Source organism: Cydia fagiglandana, chromosome 6 (genome assembly GCF_963556715.1).
Source record: "Cydia fagiglandana chromosome 6, ilCydFagi1.1, whole genome shotgun sequence".
Taxonomy (NCBI): domain Eukaryota; kingdom Metazoa; phylum Arthropoda; class Insecta; order Lepidoptera; family Tortricidae; genus Cydia; species Cydia fagiglandana.
In genome coordinates, this window is record NC_085937.1 from 19,841,236 (window position 1) to 19,852,512 (window position 11,277).

At 36.3% G+C, this 11,277-nt stretch overlaps 1 long non-coding RNA gene across 1 annotated transcript in view; it reads left to right on the forward strand.

Moving 5' to 3' along the window:
- Nucleotides 1–11,042, forward strand: part of LOC134665460 (uncharacterized) — a 131,645-nt gene extending 120,603 nt beyond the window's left edge. The window contains exon 2 of the long non-coding RNA XR_010098377.1: nucleotides 10,932–11,042. This is a non-coding gene — a long non-coding RNA (uncharacterized LOC134665460). The remainder of the gene's footprint in view (nucleotides 1–10,931) is intronic.
- The last annotated feature ends 235 nt before the right edge of the window (nucleotides 11,043–11,277 follow it).

The following is an 11,277-nucleotide window of genomic DNA, read 5'->3' on the forward strand; positions in this document are numbered from 1 at the left end:
TGGTAACAAAGAGAATATAGACTAGAGGAATATTGTACATTTACTGCCATCTTTAGACACAAATGATTAACACTTTTAGTACGCTATTTGATTATGATCCTTATTTTTTCACTGATATGTGTTGAATGTCAAAAGGTATCGCCATCTAATCGAGAGTTACATTACTATTTACCTGGGTTTTTAAATAAATTGTTCCTTGGTACAATATTGTGATGTAAAATAGAGTTGACGTGAATATCGACAGCGAAATCTGCAACAATGCAACATAATTAACTTACTGCATATTTGTATAGCAAGTTATTTCAAGTATTAGAGTCTAGAATGTTTAGATCAAATAATCTAAAACCAGTTCTAAGCATTGAATTGGACTTAAGGGAATTTTCGAAATTCTAAATGAACATAACTACTATAAGTAGGTATATTATTTATTTTAAATGTTATTGAATATTATGAGTACAGTTTATGATGCTCAGAGAAGGATAATCGGGATTAGCGTAGGTATTATGAATGATGATACTTACCTACCTACCTTGTGAAGTAGGTACAAACCTTGAATAATTTTACGATTTAGACTCACTTGTTTTTAGTCATTCGCGCGACATGTTTCGGAGAGCCTAGGTCTCCTTTCTCAAGAACTAGCAAATTATTCAATGTTAGTATGTCTCACAACAGCTTAAATTCGATTAGGTACAAACCTACCTAAAAGGTCAGTAAAGAACAATCTGAACAATACACAATAAAATTGTTTTAATTTTTTGTTGCAGATTACTCGTGAATTCCGTTTTTGACACCTTCGCTGCGTAGAATTACATTATGCTGATTAAAACAGGCGATATGACTACCAATTTTCTAGATAAACTGAGTGATGGATTAACATGCCAATCGCGACAAAGCATTGCTACAACGAAAGTTAACTCAATTAATCACCTTGACAGTGATATTCATTCATTCATATTACCCGTTTTCCGCATCAAGGATGACTCACGTTAGACCGGGCCGTGTCCGGTCCGGAGCTTCCGGCGCTCACTTTTCTATGACATGACAGGCGATCACATTATGCTTTCAATAGAAAACGATGCCCCGGAGGCTCCGCCCCGGACACGGCCTGGTCTAACGTGAGATTCTTCACGCAGCATACTTTAATGCTACAGCTCTTTTCCTGATTGAAATTGAGAAGTGCTTTTAACCTGTGCTCCGAAGCAAATCTGTAGTCGGTGACAGGCGACTCCGAGTAGGCGACTGATTTCACCCCACTTTTCAAGTTGACTATGCATTTGTCCTACTTCATCACCACTTTGAACCTCAGCAAGCTCTGAGTTCAATCTCTCTGCCGCCCTCAATATGGAGTCATTTAAATATTTAAGGACTAGTATAACGATATCAATTAACACGTAGTACACAATACTTTCATAAAAATATCTATTTTCCAATAAAGCGTTTAATAAATACATTGTCACCGCCAAACTGTAATTTGAGGTGTTCCAGTCGCCATAAAGATAAATTGTTGTAAGGATCGTCATAGTTGTTATAGCCACTGTGATGATTAAATAAGACTTCTTCCTTTGTTTTTCTGCAATAGCCTTATATTTAAAATCATTTTTAAATATTTTTTCAATTGCCTCTAAAGCAGAGATAAATTTTGTGTAGTCATTAGAGTAGTAATTGCCTAAAAAAATGGCTACCAGGCTGTTTAACCCTACGAAAAGTAAGAAGTTTACATTAAAGACAAATGTCATCGTACTCTTGGTCGCGAGTTCATCAAGTGAAATTTGGATCACATAAGCAGAATATACAAACACCAAAGCGCTTTCTACAAACATTCGCATTTTTACAAAATATTTCATATTTTTACTATAAGACGAAACGTTGCGGTAAACGCATAACACACGTTCAATAATATTAAGTAATTTAAATACACTCAATATAGACATTGTCACAACACGTGTCTCTATCTATCATGCTACTTTAACACTGGATATTTCTGTTATAAACTTGAGCATAAGTCAATAAAATTAAATTAAACAAATTGATGACAAGAATTGATTAGACTATTAACTATCAATTTAATCAATGAGATTGTTAATGAAATTGAAAGAGAATTGATGAAATGAAACTCTGACACCGTAGGTAAGGTACACACGTACGTTGTTAGGTGAATTCTGTTACAATTTTTTAACGAGAGTACCCAGTGTTAAAGTGGCGTAATTATATCGAAACACGTATTGAAGCGATGTCAATGTTAAGTGTAATAAAAATACTTAATATAATAGAATATGTGTTGTGCGTTCACCGCAATTATTCCTCATATAGTAAAAACGAGAGACATTTTGTAAAATTTAGAATGTTTGTAGAAAGCTGTTTGGTGTTTGTATATTCTGTTTATGTGATCAAATATTCACTTGGTGAACTCGAAACCAAAGGTATAATTATATTTTTATTTGATGGAACCTACTTATTTTTTGTGGGGTCTACTAGTCTAGTAGCCATTATTTTAGGCAATTACCGCTCTAATGATTACGAAAAATTTGTTTCTGCTTTAGATACAATTGAAAAATTATGTGAACATGATTTGAGATACAGAAATATTGCAAAAAAGCAGCAGAGGAAATCTTATTTAATACTAGCAGTGGCTTCAACAATTATGACGATACTTACAATAATCTATCTTTACCATCAATGCAACAACTTAACTGACAATTTTGAGATATCAATGACATTTTTAAGCATTTTCTTAGAAAATAGATATTATTATGAAAAGTGTTGTCTACTACGTATTGGGGCGTTTTTAGAATTAGAGTCCGTCACGTAATGGAATTCCACACACCAAAAAAAAATTTTTTTTGACTAAAAATGGGTTGAATTAAATCTACTATTTATATATTTTATGAAAATGTTACTTTCTTTCTATATAAATTATTTATATTCCTAATAAATCACTTTAAACTGAATGACAGCGAATGTGACGATCCATTACGTTACAAGTTTTAGGCAGGTTTTAAGTGAAGATCGAAGTGTTTTAAGTGAACCAGTTTTTATTTATTGAAATACAAAACAATATTAATTTTCTAAAAACGAATAACAACTGCAATACTAAGTATTACAGTAAAGTTATTTAAAGAAGTCTTTCCAATACGTCACATTTTTCGTTTTAATTGTTGCTTTGCAATCATTTTGTTATAAAAAACGTAAGGTAAAGGTATTATAAAAAGTTGTTTTTAATAATTATCATATATTATTCTTGCAAATGAGATCGAAATCAGTATCAATTATCCTAAAAATTTATATAAATTCTAATAAAATCAATCACAGCCTCAGTAGGACAAAGTGACGTTATGGACCACAATATCGCGTTTAGGAACTACATGAAGGGTTTACATGTGCGGAAAATAGCTACTTAATTTAATACCTACTTAATGTTGTACTAAATTAAATAATTTAGTAATTAATACCTATTATTACAGTTTTTTAACTTAACAGATTTTGAAATTTCCTGCAGTAATTATGCTTTCGACTGCAGCAGTATTGCAGCACGATAATACTTCCGACTGCATTACTGCTACAAAATCAAAATAGATGTTGCTGCCCAGTTTTTTGACATTTGCAGTTAGCAGCATTGTCGTACTGCAATACTGCTGCAGTCGAAAGCATAACCTGCGCCTGCCAGCGTTTCTTAGGTCGAGCCGCCACTGGTGCTAAGTAATTACTAGTAGGTCGAGTAGTTAGAAGAATATAGCTAGAATAAAATTATTTGTGTGTTTTTAATATCACTCTACCTACTATATTTTGGCACCTTAAACTGACGGCATGTAAACCGTGCATTTTCATTCCATACGTCACGTTTTTTTGTTCCACTAATACATCACGTAACGTTTTGGATGTGACGTAGGCATGCCGGTTGGTTAATAAAGCGAAATAGCGGTCTGATCGTTTGAGTTTTCTTAATTATAATTATTTGATATCATACAACACATAATAATCTAACATAATTCATAAATATTTAGTCAATAATTGACTCCTTATCTTCAGTTTAATTCAGTTCGTTGTGGAAAACAAATTTCTGCACATCGTGACGCACAACCTACACTAGCTTTTTTCGAGCCCAATTGCCTTGTAAAACCTAAACACCGGGTAATTATAGGAACATAATGTTACGATCATGTAAAAATCCGTATGATATTAGTAGATTTTTGCTACTAAGTTGGTAAAAACTCCGTGACGTTGGTGGAAATTTCCACTACGTCGATATTGAAGGACAACAATAAATTAAACTTTAATGCATATTTTTACTTTAGATGCTAAAAAATAAGGTTTTTAATAGATTTTGGCTGGTACGATCTTATCACGCAACAACCAGGTTCGGGCCTAGAAGAAGGCAGATATATAATATTTGGATCCAAAGTATGCAAAGTGTGCATGGGACACTCAAAAATTATCTCCCTTTCTTCAGTTTTTGTACATTTTCTTTACTTTAAAGTACCATTTAATCAGTTTTTTTACCATAAATACTCAGATAATAAATCACTTTACAATTTTTGTATACATATAGTACACTTTAAAACAGTATTTGACGGTAAAAAAGTATACCAAAGTCGTAGGACAGTGATATTTTACCCAAATATTTTTTTCCGAAAACGCCCTTGATTAATATCGTTGTCAAAATGTCTGAATATTTGAACGAGTCCATATTGACGGCGGCAGACAAATTAAGTTTTGCTGAGATTCAGAATAGCGATGAAGCAGAACAAATGCTTCGTCAATTAGAAATGTGGGGTGAAATAAGCCGCCTAATCGGAGTCGCCTGTCAACGACTGCAGGATTGCTTCGGAGCACAGGTTAATATTACCATTTAATTCTGGTTGCTGACGCTCAAAAGACGCTAGTGTGGGGTATCTCAGACCCGACGAAAAGTGTATGGAAAAGTTTGGGGTAGACATCACATTCGTCGGGTAGGGGTCGGGTTTTTCGTCGGGTAGTTGCACAAATCTCTGTTTTGACATTTTGCGGGGACATCTGATCAGTCAGCCGCGACCACGACCAGTGAAACCTGTGTCGAAACGTCGGTAAACAAAGGTAATTGAATAAAATTCGCGTTAGACCCGTCACCCATCTATAAACATGAGATAATATGTGTTCAAAACGCGAAAGTTTTAGATATTATATCTCAGAGTTGCTGTTGTGCCACATTACTATCGAGATTGAACAACATGGTCCATTTTCCCTAGAATTACATCTAAACATTTTAATTTAAACAGAACATTCGGTACATGTATCCAAAAAAATTATTAGTATCTACATCTTACATTGTTGCAGATTTCGCTATCGATATTCACATCAACTGTACTTTACATCACATTGGTGTATCAAGGAACGCTTTATTTAAAAACCGAGGTATGGTAAAGGAGCAATATTATCAATAAAAAACACATATTTAGATTTTTTTTTGTTAAAACCTGAATTCTCATTCCAGCAATGGTTGTACAACTCAAACGTTGCAGATGACATGGCAGCACTAATACTTTATATAACGATAAATATTCTGATAATCGTCGGCGGACAACGATTTCAAAACGAGGCTGATAAACTGGATGAGAACCTGGCTATTCTTCACAACTTGCTAATAACAAGTAAGGCTGGCACTTAGTAGCTACTACTGCTACCGCTTTCTGTAGGTACAAGACTCTTGAGTGAGAAAACTAAGTCAACGCACGAGCGAGCCATGGCAGGGTGTGCGGCGTAGCTTCCATGTTATAGTTGGAATTTTATGAGGTATTTTTTTTTACTTCAAACCCGTAACCAGCTGTTATGTATGTACGCATGCAGCTTAGGGTCGGTTGCACCAAAACGTCTGTCACCGTTAAAGCGTTCGCTAAATTTATTTTTATGGGAAATTTCATACTTCACCGTTGTTTGATGTTCATCAGTCTGTTAAATGTGGTTGGTGCAACTGGGCCTTAGTCTGCGGTTACTATTGTTACTACTCTGGTCTGCTTCAGATTGAATGTGCACAAGCCCGTTGAAAAAGCAATTTTACGAGCGGCCACAGTGCGTGCTGCTCAAATACTTAGGTAGCTCGATGCCATGGCTCACGCGCCGCTGGATACTCGCCACTGAACTACTCCCGTATGTCAAATTCCAGGGCCCGAGGCGGAGGATTGCGCTCGGTCGGCGCGCGCGCTGTGTCGGCGGCTGCGCGCGGCGCCTCTGCGCGTGCGACTGCAGCGCGCGCTGCCGGTGCGCGCAGAGCTACTTGCTGACATGCTAGCCGTCGTGCTCAACTACACTATCATATTGCTACAGTTTAACCATGTTATTTAATGTTGGTCATTTTGGCGTGCCAAACTCCCACAGTTGTTATTTAAACTGTATTCCACCGTATCGTCTGCCGTGGCGGAAATATTTTATTGGTATTATGTTGCCATCTTTAGTGCATTTAGTTAATGTTTTCATTTGAATTACCAAACATCATTCATGCAAAACGGTTTGCTGTGCATCCAATAAATTGGACCTATTACTAATTTACGCTTACCTGCCCTCCGAAGGCCCAGCCATACAAATGAATAATCCAAAATTTGCCACTGCAATTTGAACTTACACTGTAAGAAATAGACTTGATTTTGCTTTGTATAAAAATTGAACGACGTAAAACAAATGAAACTCTGTTCCAATTGGATATGATTTAAATTTCATCGAACTGAATAAGTCCTATAGGTAGGACCTTGGGCCTTACGAGGCTACAGGAAAATTCGAACGTATACTAATATCAAAAATACATCTAAATGATGTGATTCCGATATCGTGCATTTCGCTCGTACTTGTCCGTACCTATATACATGTACTTATTGCCTCGGCATCTCGATGCGTGATAAGTTGATAACTAAATGATGTCATTCAGAGGGGTTCCCTTTGTTTCACATAAAGTTTTAACTAAACTTTTTAGAATTTTCGTAACGTTATCCTATAGATAAGTTAGGTTACGTTTGTTTGTTTGTTTTATGGCAATCCTGAAAAAAATACACGTTTCTAAACCAAACAAATTATGACAAACGAAAATACGGACAAACAATACATTATGTCCATAAACTTTTTGGAAAACAATAGAGTCCCCATTCAGATAATATTCTGATGTCAGATTATGTTCGAATTGGCCTGTATGCTGACGTAAACAACGCTTTGAGCATTTTGCTCATTATTAGAACGTTTTGTGTGTGTGATTCGGTACTTATGTAACATAGTTAATTAGGTACTGTATTTGGTTTTGATGGTTAGTTATTAGATAGCAGTCATGCAGTTTTGGAAATAAATTGGATCGTTTGTCCGCACAAATAGATTCTCAGATATACAGGCTCTAAATTGGTTAATTTCACCACACATACCGTAAAGGCTTTCTTTATTGCTCTCGAACTGATGAGAAAGTTACATTTTATTCCCAAGAATGGCAAAATTATCTTTTAAAAGTCTTTATATTTTTATTGAATCTTTTATCAATAAAGAAAAATTAACAAATTCTATAATATATTCTATTCTATCAGTAAAAGTCAATGTTGGATCGACTTTTAAGTGATAATTTTGAATGATAAATATATTTTAAACGTTTATTTGAATATGATTTGTAATGTTTTCAGTTAGAATTTTACTTGTGTTTGTGTGGTAACAAAAATGTGTTAGACTCGGTAGCAAAGTATGTTTAATCCTCGAGGTCCCTTTCGTTTCCCATAAAGTTTTAAGTCATAATGTATTGTTTGTCATATTATCGTTAGTCATAAAACTGAAACCGTTAACTTTTCAGGATTTTTGGAAGGTTATTCTGTAGAAAGGTTAGCTTAGGTTTGTTTTATGGTAATCCTGAAGAGTTACGCGTTTCTGAGAAAAACCAATTATGACTAACGAAAATGGGGACAAACAATACATTAATACTTAAAACTATTTGGGAAACAATAGAGACCCTTAATCCTTGTGCCTTCAAAACATCATAATGCTTAAACCATTCCACTCCACTCCACTTTCCAACCCTATTCTTTCTTTTTTCCATTCCACTTTTTAAACCATTAGTGTTACGCTGGTGCATGTTTCAATTTTGAAACCTTTCACTTGTTCAGTTAAACGACAACTTCATATCATATTATCTATAAGGGTGAATTCATAACTGTCAAATGTGTGATGTTAGAATAATTTCACTGCAGGCACAGAATAAAATAATAATAGTACTAGGTACAGAAGACTCACTCTCTAACAAAACGCGTCTGTTACGATCAGCACAGATATGGCCGCTAGGTGGCGACAGCGCCACGCGCGGCTTATGGCTTTCCCCAAAATTGGGGTGGAACGGATGTTGTACTTTTAGCTACCTGTAGCAAAGCGACGAAATCGCGGAGTGAGCCACGCCTGCGCTGCAGGGACACAGGGCAACTAATATTGTAGGTTGTATAAATTTAGACGTCTGCAGGCGATATGATATGACAAGCGATAAAGGTGGCACGATCAGATAGGATGAAAAGATGGCAATCATACTGCCTGATGGAAAACGGTCACCACAGCCTACGGATGTCTACAACCCCCAGAGATGTCACATGCGCGTTGCTGGCCCTTTACTAACCTGTACTTAGGTACCTATATTATAAGTACTCCTGTTTTGACATACCTACCTAACTGTAGGAAAAACATGCGTTCGTAAAAAAGTAAATAAATCATAGAAATGACATATAAAAATCTCCAGTATTTTTTCCAAAATTACTCACCTTCAAATGATATTATGATTTTCACAATGAACTGGGTTTTCTGAACCCGTCAAGTGTGATCATTACTTATCCTTTCATTCGAAGCAGTCACGCGAACAGTCGCCAAGGTAAACTGAGCGTTATTACAATGGGAATAAGATCAGTTTGGAACTGCGAATGATATATGTTTGCGAAATACGAGAGATTTTTTTACGTCAGCAGAATACACGTGTGTAAGGTATTTGATATTTACTTAACTTCAGGATTCGGGGAGTATTTGCCTTTTATTTCCAGTTCAGTTGCCCCTTTTCAATTATTTTTAATGACATCTCAGTACCTATCTAAAAATTAAATTGCTTAACCTCTAGCCTCCCATACGGCAAACCTTGCCAAGCAAAATGAAATCTTGATTTTGTCAACACAAAGTTCAAATTAAAATGGAACAGGAGATCTTTTAATAGGTCTCTGGGCGGCTAGAGGTTAAAATTAGTCACATTATTATTTATAGATGCCTTACGCTAGAACGGTGCGGGACCGGGGCGCCCGACACTTCTTTTTCTATGACAGGTGACGGTGATCACGTGACACTTTCTATAGAAAACTGAAGGAAGAACTAGCGTGAGTCATTCTATAGTCGGTAAGTTACATATGTCTTTGCTACCAAAGACATATGTATTAACTTCGTATAAGATGAATAAAGTCTAAGAAAATAAGTGTTCCGTAAACAAAGTTTTGTACGGAACACTAAACACGTGCCTCGGAAATCAAGAAAAAGTCATTCTCGGATAGATGGCGCACACACCTTTAGCCTATTCTCGGCTAGATGGCGTGACGACACCGTTTCATATTTCGTCGGGTAAGAATACGTTTGTGCCATACGCCACTTACATAGTTTGCAGGAGAGCGAAAACAAGCAAAAAAAAAATTCGGAAAGTTTTACATTTATGTCTACATATATTTTATGTAAGTAGGTATTGTCGTGGGACTGGGGGGTCGATTGGCGTAAGATGTTTCATTTTATTTTCTACTAATACTTCAAAAGGTTTAAAGGGTTTGGTGCAAGGGGTTTTGACTGCCAATCAAATTCTACATTTACCTGATAAAATTTATTTGAAGAATAACTTTGAGAAAACCTCTTCAGCGTGGCCTTTGAACCTAAATTACATAAGTTTTGAAGTCTAGACCTAATGTGCTTGGTATACACGTATTATAATATTTATAATATGTATTAGCTGATATTCGCGGCATATTTTTCTAACTTAATGTGTCACCTTTGAACCGTTGAAACATAAATGTTGCTAAGAGAAATTTTAGAACGTGAAAATGTAATTCAAGAACTTAGCCGCCGCCAAACAATAGCCATATAATATTTTTCGCTTCTTCTTCTTCTCTTCAATGCCTCTAAACTCCATAAGTATGCTGGTACTACCTTAGGGACTCTGTGCACACTGAAGGAGGCAGTTAGCAACCTGAAGACAGCTTCTTCTTCTTCTCTTCAATGCCTCTAAACTCCATAAGTATGCTGGTACTACCTTAGGGACTCTGTGCACACTGAAGGAGGCAGTTAGCAACCTGAAGACACTGCTAGGTTTCACGGAGGAGCTGGGGTGGCTAGAGTAGTGCTATCTCGTTTTCACGCAAAATAGGCACAATGTCGATTTGCGGAAAATGCCCAGTATTAAAAGTAAATGGTATCAGTTTTTCTGAAAAGTCCCGCTTGTATGAACGCTACTATAAAGGCTCTGTCAGTGTCAACAATCGAAGGCCAAAATCGTAAATCCTTGAATGCCTCATAACGCGAGGATCCAATAAATAAGATTCCGTTTAGTGTTCCGCAACTCAAAGGGGCGTCACTCACATCTGCGATATTAGAAACTATTATAGTATAAGTAAATACATGCATATAATCACGTCTTGGTACCCCAGCAGAAATCACGGATTTCCATTTGCTACAATCCTGACATACCTCTTTCGCTTCCTTCAGTTTCATAACATTCCTCATACACGCTCGCTAGTTTAGGGTTATTATAGTTTGGCCAGAGAAAGTCTCATTTCCAACATCATCATCATCATCATCATTTCAGCCTATATACGTCCCACTGCTGAGCACAGGCCTCCTCTCATGCGCGAGAGGGTTTGGGCTATAGTCCCCACGCTAGCCCAATGCGGATTGGGGACTTCACATACACCTATGAATTTCTTCGCAGATGTATGCAGGTTTCCTCACGATGTTTTCCTTCACCGAAAAGCTAGTGGTAAATATCAAATGATATTTCGTACATAAGTTCCGAAAAACTCATTGGTACGAGCCAGGATTTGAACCCACGACCTCCGGATTGAAAGTCAGACGTCATATCCACTCGGCCACCACTGCTCCTTTCCAACATAAATTGAGAGAATTATACTGTCTTTGTCTTACGCTAATACCTACTAGCAAAACAATTACGCTAATACTACCAAAAAATAGGGATGAGTATAGTTTTCTTTTCTTCTTATTTACTGACAAAAAGTTTACCTTATCTGACTACACTTATAGGGACAATGATTACCTTTTGTATTGTTT